The sequence below is a fragment of the Gracilinanus agilis genome, chromosome 3 (genome assembly GCF_016433145.1).
Source record: "Gracilinanus agilis isolate LMUSP501 chromosome 3, AgileGrace, whole genome shotgun sequence".
In the NCBI taxonomy this organism is placed as follows: Eukaryota; Metazoa; Chordata; class Mammalia; order Didelphimorphia; family Didelphidae; genus Gracilinanus; species Gracilinanus agilis.
In genome coordinates this window covers 645575050-645590438 of record NC_058132.1, presented here as the reverse complement: position 1 = coordinate 645590438, position 15389 = coordinate 645575050, and positions in this window count along the sequence as shown.

Below are 15389 nucleotides of genomic sequence, written 5' to 3'. Positions count from 1 at the left end.
TTCTCTTCTCTTCTCTTCTCTTCTCTTCTCTTCTCTTCTCTTCTCTTCTCTTCTCTTCTCTTCTCTTCTCTTCTCTTCTCTTCTCTTCTCTCCTTTTTCTTTTCCTTTTTCTTTTTCTTTTTCTTTTCTTTTTGGCAATCCCTGTTGACTGCAGAGGTGGGAAGACTGATGGTACGGTTTGGAAATTAGTAGGCTATTCAAAAATCAGGTCTTGAGATTGAAAAGCCATTCGTCCTTCAATTTCTCTTTTCCTTTTTCCCTGTTCACCATCCCTTTTCATCGTCAAACATGATACAGTGAAGCCATCAAATAGTAGGAATATGGTGACTATAATGAAACTCACAGCTAGGCTTCCCAGGACCTCCTACTCCTTCAACATCTGGCCAGAACTTCTTCCCCTCCCAGGAGCAGTTATGGATCTGGCAATTGTGTTTCATTGACAAAACTGGGAAATCCTGTAGTTTCGTTCCTTGCCTGTTCTAACTTCATTCCAGTTGAACCTCCCAATATAGATCACGAATTGGTTTCAACAGAGCTGTAGTTGGTGATTCAGATAATTAAAGAAAAACAAAATTCAAAAGTGTGGCAAAGGAGACTTTAGGGGAAAACAAACATACAAGTTCATACCAACAGAGGGATTGGAGGTGGAAGAGCTCATGTGGGTAGGGTGGGAGGTTATGGGACATCACACAAGCATCAAGTTATTTCCTTTCCTATTTGAGTTCACCAATTTATGAAAAAAATTGCTAAGCTCAACTTTCCCTTTCCTTCCAAAGGACATCAAGAGCTATGAATGTCAGCTGGATTTCACTTCCCTGGGAAAAAGTCTCAATCACTTATTCCCAATCACTGTCCCTATTCAAAGCAGAACCTTCTTCATGAGATGTCACCCAAGTATTTCAATATTTTTGTCCATTACGCCATTCAAGCCCACAGAGAAACTGAGGCATATGACTTTCATTTGCAGGTAAAGATTTCCAGATAGAGTCAATACAAAGGTATAAACGAGAAAGAAGAACCTTTTTTATTTTTTCCTTTTTGGGGATAGTGGAATGTTCTTTTTTTTTTCCTTTTTTTTTAAACCCTTAATTTCTGTGTATTGGCTCCAAGGCAGAAGAGTGGTAAGGGTGGGCAATGGGGGTCAAGTGACTTGCCCAGGGTCACACAGCTGGGAAGTGTCTGAGGCCAGATTTGAACCTAGGACCTCCCGTTTCTAGGCCTGACTCTCCATCCACTGAGCTACCCAGCTGCCCTAGTTGAATGTTCTTAAAAGGCCAGCAGTTTTGGGTTGTGGAGAGATTTGGAATTCAAAACAAGGAGTCAAGAACTCCAACAACTCTCTCTTGAAGGGAACTCAGTAGAGGACTCTCCATTCAGAATGGGGGAGGGAGCATAGAGGATTGGCATCATTGACTCAGTGTGGTGCTTGTGCCCATGTGTCTCAGAGCAGCCCATACTCAAGAACTGCTGACTTATGAGATTCCCTTCACCCTTACGGAAGAGTTCAAGACACTGGAAAATCCCTCGTCCCCATAAATCACGGCTGGTGAGTTGCCTCACTCAGATCCCTATAGGCAACGTCAGGCTCTCTCCCATAAATCAACACAACCAGCCTATCCAGGGCTGCCAAAGACGCCATCTTGCCTGTCTGTCTTGCCATTGGCCTCTTTAGGTTCTGCCCGGGTAGATGGAGCTGAGGAAATTGGCAGCGCAATGGAAGCATCTCTGGAAGACAGCTGTCATCCCGTCTCTACCCCCAGGGAAAGCCGGAGAATTGGAGTTCTGGGAATGCTTAGTCAGAGACCCTGGTCATGGGCTTCACCAAAACCAGAGTTCTATTTCCCTCGAGGGCCAAGTGAGTCAGCCTGCTAAGATGAGAGCCCCAGCACCCAGGGAGGATGGCTGGATTCCTGGCTGCCTCGTGAGGGGAGCTTATCTCATTGAATTGATTCCTCTCCATGCCTCTGGGTGCTATTAGATCAGAACATCACTGCATTATTATTCACTAGCATTCACCCTCTCGACAAGATAAAGGACTTGGCTCCTTAAATCTCACACATTTGGGTTCTGGGTGAGCCGTGATAGGGATCAGAGCCCGAACACCAAAGCCATCTGGGAGGAAAAAGAGCCCACATGTGACCCGCTAAGCACGTAGAACCGATAAGTATAAGTACCTGGCCAAATCCGGCCTTGTCATGGTGGCAATGAAAGCCGACAAGGTGCTGGGCTATATGGATGGTCCCCAAACGCTGCCTCCTCACCTGGCTACGATCTCTCCATGCCCACCAGCATACTGGGGGCAGCCGGAAACCAGGAACATTTTGAGAGGACTTCCCACTGAAAGCACAATTCTCCCTGGTACTGGCCAAAATGGCAGCTCTAGTCCTGCTTCCTTGTCATTTCCTTTAACCCTGTCCTTTTACAGCCAATGGCTATCCTGGTGGAACTGTATACTAGAGAGAACTGTCCAAGGGGATCCCATCAAGAAGTCTCCTTGCTGGGGCAGCTGGGTAGCTCAATGGATTGAGAATCAGGCCTAGAGACAGGAGGTCCTAGGTTCAAATCTGGCCTCAGATACTTCCCAGCTGTGTGACCCTGGACAAGTCACTTGACCCCCATTGCCCACCCTTACCACTCTTCTGCCTTGGAGCCAATACACAGTATTGACTCCAAGATGGAAGGTGAGGGTTTAAAAAAAAAAGAAGTCTCCTTGCTGAATGGTTCACATTCTTGACTACAAAAATATCCCAACTGCAGGGATCTCTCTAGCCCCAGAATTTTTGGAGCAAGAATATTTGGATGCTCTAAATTTCCATTGACCTATATATCTCATGGTTTATTCTGAGAACTCCAAATCTAGAGTCTCAGGCTGCCGGTTCATTGGATTCATTGATTATCCTCCATAGTATCTGTGTGACCTTGGGCCAGCCATTTCCTTCTTCTGGGCCTCTTTCCAAGTCAGTAAATTTGTGAGGCATTAGTAAACGATCTCCAAAGTCCTGACATTCATTCATCTAATGATCTGAAAATGAGCCGGGGTAGTGGATGGTACTAGTTTGGTGCCCGGATCAGCTGGCTCTCTGGATAGCCCAGATGTCGGCACACTGACTCCATGGATTGACACTCGTGTGCTTTTTCCTGTTCTCAAAGAGGTACATTTGTGGACAAAGTAAGTATGAACTGGGAAACCTTTTTCTTTGTTGTTGTTGATGTTGTTGTTGTTGTTGTTGTTGTTGCTGTTGCTGTTGCTGTTGTTGTTGTTGTTGTTGTTGTTGTTGTTGTTGTTGTTGTTGTTGTTGAAAACCCTCACCTTCTGTCTTGGAATCAATACTGTGTGTGGGCTCCTTGGTGGAAGAGTGGTAAGGGTAGGCAATGGGGGTCAAGTGACTTGCCCAGAGTCACACAGCCAGGAAGTGTCTGAGACCAGATTTGAACCCAGGACCTCCTGTCTCTAGGCCTGGCTCTCCATCCACTGAGATACCCAGCTGCCCCCCTTTTCTTTTTTTATTTTTTTTATGTGGTCCACTTTAAAAGGTAACTGAAAGGACAGGCGACCCCTAGTACCCAGAGTCAGGAGATGGCAGAGTGGTGTTACAAAGAAAATAGATCTGGAGGCTTTTCACCAACTTTATAAACATTTATTAGTAAAGAGAGAGAGAAAACTAGAGAGCAAAATCTTTCAAGGTCTGATTCTCCATTTGGCTGGCTAAGGCCATGCCACGGAGGCCAAAGCACAGAGAGAAAATGCCAGCCCTGAGACAGATAAGGAAGCCAAGAGAGCTAAAATCCCAGTCAGCCCCATCTCCCTTTCCTTGGCCAATGGCTTTCAAATATCGTGCCTTCTGCCCTTCCGTGGCAACGTTACACTGGCCCTCCCAGACTGATACTCATGCTGATGCCAGAGATGCCAGTGTCAGGCTGTTAGATGTGATGTTGCTCTGTGACATCTATGCCCCAGTGTTGGGGTGCCGGGGGATAGAGGTATTCTACCTCATACAGTAGATATGGAGCCTGGAGCCAGAAAAAAGGAAATTAAATCTGGTCCCAGTCTTTTACTAATTCCTGAGCAAATCGCTTAATCTCTGTGTGCCTCAGTTTCCTAAACTATAAAATGGATATAACAACAGCGCTTATCCTCCAGAGTTGTAGTGAGTACCTGTAGGGACTGCCTACCTCAAGTCTCTCCTACTCTTTCTTTCAGTCACTAAAATGATTCTTCCAAAGTGCAAGGTTGGTCATGTTGCCCCCTTACCCAAAGAATTCCAGTGGCTCCTCTTTACCTTCAGAAGTCAAAGCAAAACCCTCTCTCTGTCTGGCATTCAAAGCCCTTCAGAACCTGCTCCCTCCTACCTCGCCACTCTTCTTACACCTCACTCCCAACGTGTGCTTTTCAGGCCATGACCCAGCTTCCTTCTTCCACCATCGCTCAGCTCCAGGCATCCTCCCTAGTTGGCCCTCGTGCCTGGAATGTTCTCCTTCCTCCACTGTCTACTGACCTCCCTGGCTTCCTTTAAGTCCCAACCAGCATCCCACCTTCTCCTGGAAGTCTTCTTCAACCCCTGTTCAGTCTAGAGTCTTTCTGTTACCTACTGTGGGCTTTATGTGTGTGTCTCCTTCCCCTTCTCCGTTAACTATTTCCTGTTTACCCTGTACATAGCTTGCTTTTTTGCATGTTGTCTTACCTACTAGATGGTAACCTTGTTGGAGTCAAGAACTGGCTTTTTTCTCTCTGTGCTTCATAAATATGTACTTCCTTTCCCCCTAGTTTTCAGGGGGTCTACCTGTTCCTAATGGCTCAGGAGCTAGCTTGCCCAGTGGATAAGAACCTGGAATTGGAGTTAGGAAGACCTGAGTTCAAATCTGACCACAGACACTTACTAGTTGTGTGAACCTGGGCAAGTCATTTAACTTCATTTGCCTCAATTTCCTTATCTGTAAAATGATCTGGAGAAAGAAAGAGCAAACTACTGTAGAATTTCTGCCAAGAAAACCCTGAACAGGGTTATAAAGAGTTGGGTGACTGACCAATACCTGCCTGTGATTTGAATAAAATAGGTAAACCTGAGTCCTGAGATGTTTCTATAGGATGCCTTTGATCAGGGTGCTCCCTCCCTTCACCCACAGACACACTACTCCTGTCTCAAATCCGGAGTGAACATGCAAAGTACGGATCCCCCTTATTCCTTCTCTGAAGACCCTCCCCCCAGGCTCCTCCCCACCTTCCACTCCTCTCGGCTCCTGGTCTCTGCCTTCTTGGAGTTCTCATAATCTTTCTTTTCTGCTGACCTAATGATAATGCTGCTTAATTGTGGTTGAACTTTTCCCAGCCTGTGTCCTGGCATCACAACAAGACTGTCAATTCCTAGAGGTTGTGATTTTTTTTCCTACCTGTTTACTCATTGATTTGATTGGAATTCACTTCAAAATGTTGCTCCCAGAAGAGAATGATGCCCTCGCTACTCCAGTGGCCGCATAGGATGATGGGGGTATTGTCCAAAGTAATTAGAAAGTACACGATGCTTAGGAACTTTGATTTAAAGCTAGAAGGCACCCATTCATTTTCCTGATGAGAAAATTGAGGCACAGTCAGGGGAAGTGAATCATTTGGCATCACACAGCTAGCAAATGTCTGAGGTAGGATTCAAATGTCAGTCTTTCTCACTCCGAGTTCCATACTCCACCCACTGCTCCACCCTGCTAGATCTTAGCATTTGAGGGCTGTAGACTGGCACACAGTAGGGAAGGAGGAAGGGGAAGGAGACACCACATAAAGCACATAGTAGGTAATTAATCAACACTTGGTGATTGATTGATTGGCAGGGATCCTAGATTAAACATACAGTCCTGATCCTACCTTTTAAGACTCTCCCCAATCTAATCCAACCTACTCTTCTGAACTGATTTCTTATTATTCTCTTTCATGCCTCTATGTTCTGGCAAAACCAGAACGTTTCTCAAAGCCAGTGTGCCAGTCATTTCCATGACTGAAATGTGTGCAATCCTTCCTTTTCGAAACCTTTCAGATTCCTCCTCTGCCTTCAAGGGCACATCCATCCGCAGAGCCTTTCGTGGTCAGTCCCGGCCATTGTGGTCCTCCGGGTTTCTGTCTCCTTTTAGATTTACTTCTCTGGGAACATATTCTGTCCCCACCCCCACCACTTCCTCATCTAACCCTTCTTGAGGCCAGATACTGCTGTCTTCAGTGTTTCCCGGGTCATGCTCAAGGTGTCATTTGTCCTTTTTGCTGCATGAATACCTTTCCTTTTTTTTTTTTTTTAAACCCTTAACTTCGTGTATTGGCTCCTAGGTGGAAGAGTGGTCAGGGTGGGCAATGGGGGTCAAGTGACTTGCCCAGGGTCACACAGCTGGGAAGTATCTGAGGCCGGATTTGAACCTAGAACTCCCTTTCTCTAGGCCTAGCTCTCAATCCACTGAGCTACCCAGCTGCCCCATGAATACCTTTCTGATGATGCAATGCCCTTTCACTGATTCCAGAAGCAATGAGTTCTAGCCACTTAGGACACATCTTGGCATCTAGCACCTACATCTGACCAAGATCCCAATTCCTTCAGGAAGAAGCAGAGGCAGGTGTGGTGCCATATTGGCAGGGAAATTGAGAAGAAAGAAGAGGGACCTGTAGGGCCCTCAGTATTCCCAAAGAGAAGTTTCCAGATAACTTTAGCTGGTCATTGGTCTGTCCTTTGCCATGTGCCTTTGGCATTCTTCCCTTCCAGGATCTACTTATTACTTTATTCTTTCAACAAATACTTACCAAGCAGTTGCTCTATCTGTGGGTTAGGGACAACACTGGTGATGGAATGACCAGTATTAAACAAATGGTTCTTGTCCTCAAGGAGCTTATGTTTCCCAGAGAGTAGTCAGAATATAATGCAGATTGTAAGGGATGGCAATAGTTAAACCTGGTTGCAAAGTTATTTTCATGGGAAGGAGACTTAAAACTAGTGGAATCAACACAAATCTCCAGCAGGAGGTGACCCACACTCTAATGGAGCCTTGAGGGGAAACTATAGAGGTGGAAGGGAGAAGGGAGGATCTTCTAGAATTCAAATCCAGAGGGAGGAGATGAAATATAAACTGGGAAGGTGTGGATGAAAGAGAGATAGTGTATGAAGGCAAGGAAGGCAGGAAGGGCAAATATGGAAGCAAGGAGACATCCATGGCTCTGTGTGTGTGTGTGTGTGTGTGTGCGCGCGCGCGCGCGCACGTTTCTCTCATCTGCAGGTACAGAAATACCTACCTACACATTCCAAATCAATAGTGGACCTTTATCTGGAAAGAGCCTGTGACCAGACTGTGAAGGGCTTTACTCACCAAGCTGAGGAGACTACTTTTATTTTAGAGGCAAGAGGGAGCTACCAGCTTCCTGAGGAAGAGAGGGACCCTGTCAGATGCTTAGACATCTCTAATTGGCTGCTGCTTGGATGATGGATTGGAAGGAGAGGGATCCTGGAATGCATTCTCCTTGCTCAACTTCTGCCTCTTGGAACAGCTGATTTTTGTTCTCTCTCCTTCTCTCTCTCTCTCCACCCATTCATCCATCCATCTATCTATCATGTATGTATTTATGTATGTATGTATGTATGTCTCTATCAATCTATGGAGGTATATATATAGATCTATGAATATATATGCATACATACAAATAGGCATATAATATATATCTTGATATAGATCTATATATACAGATAGTTATGTACACATGTGCCTATATATGCATATAATATACATATGTGTCCAATACATATGACATACTGTATATGTATACACACAAATGTATATAATCTAAGCATCAGGAACAATAAAAGAGTCTCTGAGGATGCAAAAGCAAAAGATCAGCCTGCACATAAGGTGCTAACATTCTAAAGAGGGAAACAACATCAAGCCACAGAATTCACCAAAGAAGAGGCATGATACACACATACATACATATATAATCACATATAAATATAACACATACACACATGTGCACCACATGTTACGTGTATACATGTTTTGGGCCTCTATACACTCAAGGACAGAAAGGTTTGGGAAACATCCAAACAAAAGCAAACCAAAGGGCAGAGTCACAGCTGATGTAGAAATATGACTCTAAGCCAAAAGATTTTGCTCCTCCCCAGTGGCTGGGGGGAGGCTCTTGCACTGGGAAGGGTGCCCTCATCCCTGTCTGCTCTCCTGCTCCTTCAGCATAAACTGAGGTCCAGCATTAAGAAAGAAGCCGAGGCTGGTTGAGAAGGTCTTGGGGACACGTGGGGCTGGCAGGCTCTGAGGCTTCTGCTTTCACTTTAGGAGCCATTGTAGAAGGAGGACCTGAAGAAGATGGTTCTAAACTATGGCCAACCAGCTTTCCCAGAGTCTGCCACCTCAGTTGAACTGTCCTGGGTTGTAGCCAAACATTTGAGAAGCAGTGTGTTCTAGGTACTCTAACCCTAACCCTAACCCTAAATTTGTATCTACATGTGTGGAACTATATGCATGGGGGAAATCTGGATACAAAACCCAACTCTTTATGAGCTGTGTGACACTGGAAAAGTCACTTGACCCCATTGGTAAAAATGTAAGGACTGGTCCATTTCAAGCTGAAATACTGGCATTGTTCAGGTATCTGAGGGTCAATACCTGAGATGGAGCACTTAAGGACCATCCTCAGCAGTGACCTGCCAACCCATGAGCTACCAAGCAGCTTGGAGATGTTTCCAGCTTGTCCTTCTTTCTGCTTCTGCCCAGCCATGGGCCAAGACCTCGTGGGCACTCCTGGATATACTACAAGGAGCTCTGTGGCCCTTCCTGCTGAGTCACACTGCCTGTGGGTGTGGGTACTTTGATTCCAAGAAAAGCCTTCAGTTCCTGTATTTTAATTAGCATTCCTTAGAATGTGCCTAGGGGCCAGTCCTGCAAGATTGTAAGCAAGATGGGGAAATCGAGGAAGCCTGATATTGCCCAAGGCTTTCTAACAGACAAGATCCAGAGACTAGATCTTATGATTTTCAGATGACTTCATATACTCTTTTTGCTCTCATATTTCCTCACTACCACTCTCCTGGGTTCCTGCCTCCTTGGCCCTTGAGGGAAGACCTGAGGGAAGTTCTGAGCTTCTGGAGAAGAAAAAGAACCATTGAGTTAGCTGGATGCCTGTTCCTTAAGAGGACCTAGATAGGAAATACTAGTGACTCTGGCCAAGTCACTTTATCTAAAGCAGTGGTTCCCAAACTTTTTTGACCTACTGTCCCCTTTCCAGAAAAACTATGACTTAGTGCTCCCTGTTACATACTATCAACACCCCCTTACAGTTATTCACCGCCCCTAAATGTGCCTGTGGCCATCGCCGCCTCCCTAGATCACTGCAGTGCCCACAAGGGGGCGGTAGCGCCCACTTTGTGAATCACTGAGTAGAGCCTCTTCCTCCCAAGATTGCTGTGAGGATATGATCTCATTTAGAGACTATTTGTAAAGTGCAGTACCAATCTCAGCCTGCTAAGGAATGCTGTGATGAGCTCTTCCTCTGTGACCTGAATTCTCTGGCCCCCAACGAGTCCCATCCAAGGTGGGGAGAGAACTCCAGGCCAATGCCAAGAAGGAAAAGAAATGAAGAAGTAAATAAACAAGTAATGACACAAGTAAAAACAGACCAGAACCTCCAATATATTTGCCAGAATGACAAAAATGGGAGAAGCCAGATTCACCCTCCAATTGGCTCCCTGAAGCTTCTGAAAGTTACTGATATGCCCAGCTTGGGAGAGTAGATAGAAAACCCTCCTCAGAGCAACCAGGCAGTATCTGGGTTCATCTCACTTCTGTTTGGGCTGCCCGTTGGATTAGGATGGCCAAATTAACAAGCGCTATGTTGTTAAGGTACCCTGTCTGGAATCAGGAAGACCTGAGTTCAAATCTGACCTCAGAGGCTTACCAGCTGTGGGATCCTGGACAAGTCACTCAATGCTATATGCCTCCATTTCCTCTCCTGTAAAATGAAATGGATAAGGAAATGGCAAAGCACTCCAGTATCTTCAACTGAACCCTAAATAGGGACATGGGTGTCATACACTATGGAGAAATGACTGAAAAACCACAGTGTTGTATCGTTTCTTTTTTATTTCATGAACACTTTTTTTAATTACGTTTTAATCTAGTCTAGAGGGAGTTGGGGGGGAGGGGAGGGAAGGGGCTCCTGGTTTACATCGCTGTTCTAGATCCTTCTGAAGCCAGCTTTTTTCTAACTCAACTTTTTTGAACTATAGTCAATCATTATAAATATTCTTCATAATCTTGTGATTTATTCATACATTGAGAAGGAAGGGGGCTTAGGCTTTACCAGATCACAGTTAGAAGGAGAGCCCAGGAGGGAGGAAGAGTGAGGAGTCCCCGAGGCTAGAAGAGGCCAATGATATTCATGGGCAAAGGAGATTTCCTCCCCGAGGAGTGCCTGCCTTCAATGATCCCAATCCTAGGTCATTTAGCAGATGCTGTGGAGGGTGATAAACCAGGAGATGACAAAGAGCAAGAGGCAACGGTTAGTGAGTCATTCTCAAGCAGAATGACGTTCATGGAGTCAAGACCAAAGAGGGAAGCCGGCAGAAAATAACAAGCGAAGAAATAAAGAAATAAACGAAGGAGAAGAAAATCTACAAATAAAACAAGTGAACAGCTCCTGCCCTCCTGGAGCTCACAGTCTCCCGGAGTCCATCAGGTAAGCCACAAGCACTGACTAAAGCCCAAGAAACGTTTACCTGGTCCTGAGCAACATCCTTGGGATTACCGATGTATAGAACCAGATAAGCAAACTCCAAGAGTGTATGCACACATGGTACGGCACAGAGTCATTGAATTCAGGGGTGAGAGATCATTTCCGGCTGGGGTGGGTTGGGTCAAGAGGTACCACCTGGGGAGCCTGAGCCCGAGGGTGTTATGTGCTTAGAAGGAAGCCAATGAGGCCAAGAGTGGGGAGAAGGAGGGGGCATATTTGCCAAATGGGGGCACAAGCTGGGCAAAAGCTGGCAGAGATGCTCAATGTGGGGTCCTTTCCTAACCCAGACCAGATTGTTCAGACTCTCTTCTCTGTCTGAAAAGCCAGATACTGGTCTGGAAAGGAGAAACTTGGAGATGGGGTGGGGGGTGACCATTAGCCTTTGTGGCCTCAGGTAAATGGATCAAGAATGAATGAGAGCAGCCCCAGATTGACTCTTTATGCAAGGGACAGTGGGGTGGGGGGAGGCAAGGTGGTTCCTTTGCCTTCACTTCCAGGCCTTCAGTCTGAATGTGAAGGAAACCTAAGGCTGGAGCCAAAAGTACAACCTCATCGTTCACCTGCCTCAGCTAAATTTGGAGTTTTGTTGTGCCTTCATTCATTCGTTCATTCATTCATTCATTCATTCATTTATTCATTCATTCATTCATTCATTCAACCACCATTTGTTAAACAGGCTACTCTTTGGAAGAAGAAAGCCTTGGCTGGAAGGGTCCTCCACTCCATCTATGTAGGCACTTCCCCATGTCCATAGATCCCTCTCCATAACTGTGATCCCATGGACTGCTACCAAAAAAAAGAGCCCTGCTCTCCGAGAGCTGGCATTCAACTGGGCCATGGCCACGGCCCTCTTGGGAAGTCAAAGGGCTCCCCAGCTATAACCAATGCAAATCAGAGGCCCCAGTCACCCAGGGGAGGAATCCCCAGCCTGAATTGAGCCAGGACAACCCGGGCCTCGTGCTCCCTACAGAAATGTTTAGCCCAGAGCCTGGCGGCCCTCAGAGCAGAGCTGAACTTGGCATGGCGGCGGCGGTACTTGGGAGCAGAGGAAAGGGCTGGAGGGACAAGATGAGCTCCCTCGAACCTTCTGAAGACACTCTCGTTCCACTTTGGTGCCCCAAAGCTGGCCTGGGAGGGAGCTGGGAAACAGGCGAGTGTCTCCTTGATGCGAATGTAGGGACTGACTGGAGAATGCCAGCGACGGGCCAAGTGGGATTTCTGGGGTGGCTGGTCTGGGCAGGCCTGGCTTCACTGGCTCCCTTTTAGGAAAGAAAGCGCCATTCTGTGAAACGAAGGTGGCAGCAACATCCTGTGCCTGGGATTCTGAGCAGACACCAAGAGAGCTTCCTGTCCCACGTGCTCCTGGAGCTCACCCCACTGCTGGCCGGGAGGGCAGCTCTGAGCTCGGTGCCAGGGACCCTCTTGCAGGCTGCGCATGTACACACACACACACACACACACACACACACACACACACAGGAGCCTGCCTGTGGGACGGCTTCCCAGGGAATGACATCAACCCAATTAGCTTTCATCGCACCCACCTGGAGCAGGGCTTGGGCAAGGCAAGGCTCACCTGCAGCTTCACCCAAGACTGGAAAAGCCCGCAGGCCCTGGCAGGGCGGGGAGCGGGCGGTTGATGGAAGGCTCGAAAAGTGACCCCCACCGAGAAGCCTCTGCGCCCAGCCACAGCCAGGACTAGACGTGGGCAGCCGTTCTTCAGCTCAGGGCTGCTGCCAAGGAACCCGCGAATGGCCGCGATTTTTCCTCGGCCGGTTGTTCTCCCGAGTAATCGGTGGAGCTTCATCCCAACGCTGAGCCCCGAGTTTTATCAGGTCTCTCCCAGTGCTAACGTGAAGGCATGTGCCCAGGGCACGGTCAGGGGCGGCAGATACCACATGGCACCCAGAGCACCAAGGAGGGAGGCTAACCCTAACCCCACTTCCCACTATAGCCGGCCCATCCAGTGCTCATGAGCTGCACCCTCTGCCCCATCCTTAGAAGACAGGAAGGGGGGCAGCTGGGTAGCTCAGTGGATTGAGAGTCAGACCTAGAGACGGGAGGTCCTAGGTTCAAATCTGACCTCAGACACTTCCCAGCTGTGTGACCCTGGGCAAGTCACTTGACCCCCATTGCCCACCCTTACCACAAGACAGAAAGGGGGAGCCAAGACCTCCACAGCTGCCTGAATGCAACGGCTCTTTGCTAACCCAGTTCCCAAACAGGAGTTTTTCCACCCACAAGGAGGAGGCCTCAGGATTCGTGAACCGGTTTCAAATCCTGTCAGGCTGATGGATGATGTCAGCCTTGTTCTCAGACGCTATCTGCCCTGGGTGCTGAGTGTCCCTGGGGAGGAGGCCACACCTGGGCCTGCCTGCTGAGCCCTGGCCATGTGCTCCTTCAGGAAACAGGCTTTGCTGAGAGAGGAGCCTCCTAGCCTCTACCCTTCTGAAAAAGGAGCTGTAGAACAGGGTTCTTCTTCGGCGGGGGTCCATCGACTTGGCTTTTCAGTATTTGTAAAACTCTGCGTTAAGAGCAGCTTCCTTTTGTATTTCTCTGCATTTCATTTTGAGCTCTTAAAAAGCACCATCCGGAGAGGAGGCCCGGGGCTGTGCCAGGCTGCCCAGCGGGTCCAGGACACACAAAAAGGTCAAAGGAAAATCCTGCCCCCTTGGTGGGCGGACAGAGGCCAGAAAAGTCTTCTTGCAGCAATCTATCATTTCATGAGTCACAAATCTGAAATGGAGAGCTGGAAGGGTCTTTAGGAGTCATTCGATCTTCCAACCACCTCCCCCTGCCTCACCGCTTTACAGATGAGGAAATGAAAGCCCTGAGAGGGAAGGAACGGGTCTAATGTCACCTCAGCATCTGAGGTGGCAACATTTGAATCCAGACCCTATTGATCCCAATGTCAGTGCTCTATCTCCTTCCCAGTCTCAGGGTCTTTGCTACTGTTGTTTGGTGTCCTGAGGAGGAAAGATGATCTCTGGAAGAGAAAGCTGGCCGGGAGCTCCCTTCTATGGGTTTCCACAATCATGAACCTCTTTTTGGAAGGGAGCTTAATTCTGGTCAAATGTACTTCCCCATTGTACAGATGAAGAACCTGGGAAGCAAGTGACTTGTGTAAGGTCATACCGGTAGTATGTGTCCTTGCTCAAGGAGCAGAAGATTGAAGGCCCCTGGAGCTGGCCCTGGACACCTCAGTGAGAATGGTATGAGCCCTGCTCCTCCCGGGGATGTTTGGACATCTCCAATCACCCTTGCAACACTTACCACCAGGGCGTGTTACCAAATAAGGCAACAAAAGCCAATCCCAGGCACCTACAACCACAGGGTCCAGGGAGATCCCCCGGCAGATAATCCCCCGCAACACCCAGGTTGGGTTACTTATTTACTTACCTTAGGAGCAAGCTGCTGACCTTCTGAGGCTAGCCTTGGGATTCACAAGGACAGGAACCAGGTAGTTCAGCCAACTGGGAATGGACCAGGAGCCTCCATCCACTCCCCCTGAGGCTGGGGGATCCATCCTGCCCCCCCCCCCATCCCATGGCCCTTCATTGTCTTAGCTTCTCACTCTTGTTTCCTGGATGCTTTCTCCTTGTAGACTGTCCAAGGAGCCAAGAACACCCCGAGTCCATCTACTCCGGGAAGGCATGTGGGCAATTTTCTCAATGACAGTCCCAAGTCTTTTCTCCTCTGCTTGGTGCTGTCTGGCTCAGTTTCCCAGCGGTGACTAACACCAGGGATCCACCCACTGTGGTGAACTGGGGAAAGGCATTAAGAAAGATTCCTTATCCTAGGCAGTTCTGCAGGGGCACGGCAAACAGTTCCTGCTCGAACCCTAGACTAAATGTCACTCCCTTGCTAATCGCGTTCCAGCAGTCTGGAGGCCCATTATTCTTGGCCCGGGGTCTTCATTTCATTTTATTTTCCTTTGGTTCCACTTTGGCCAAGTCACGCACCTTCTCTCACCACCATTTTCTATGCAACCAACGTTCTCAGGACTCAGGACTGGTGGGAGGAAAGGCTTCCTCCTACCTAGCGTTCCCTCCACTTTGCTTACTTGTTCTGACTCTAAGGACTAAGTCATAAATGCTTACTTTGAACTTTTCTTGCCACTGACTTTTCATAGGAGTGTAGGATTGATAGGTACAAGGGACCTAGAGATTCTCTAGTTCAATTCATTTTACAGATCAGGGAACCGAGACCCAAAGTGGGGAAATGACTTGACAAAGGTCATATGGGTTAAGTATAAGAACTGGAACTTGATCCCAGAACCTTTGACTTCAAGTCCTTCAAGTCTAGCTCCTTTTTTTTTTTTTTTTTCTATCTTGGAGCATGGCCCCATTTCCTTGACAGGTGCCTCCTCTAGGCTTCCGAGTGATAGGAAGAAAACAAAGCAGAGAACCAAGAAAAGTAAATAGCCATAGAACATCAGGCTGGTCTGGTGGGAAAGGTGGAGGATTTAGAACTGGAAATGCCAGGTTCAAATCTCAGCTCTACCTCTTCCTATGACTTTAGGAAAACCAGTTTCCTCATCTGTAAAACCAAGGGGTGAGACTAGATGGTCTCCAAGTGCCATTCCATCTGTAGGCCTGGGGTTCTTCCTTTTGATATCTTATTGTCT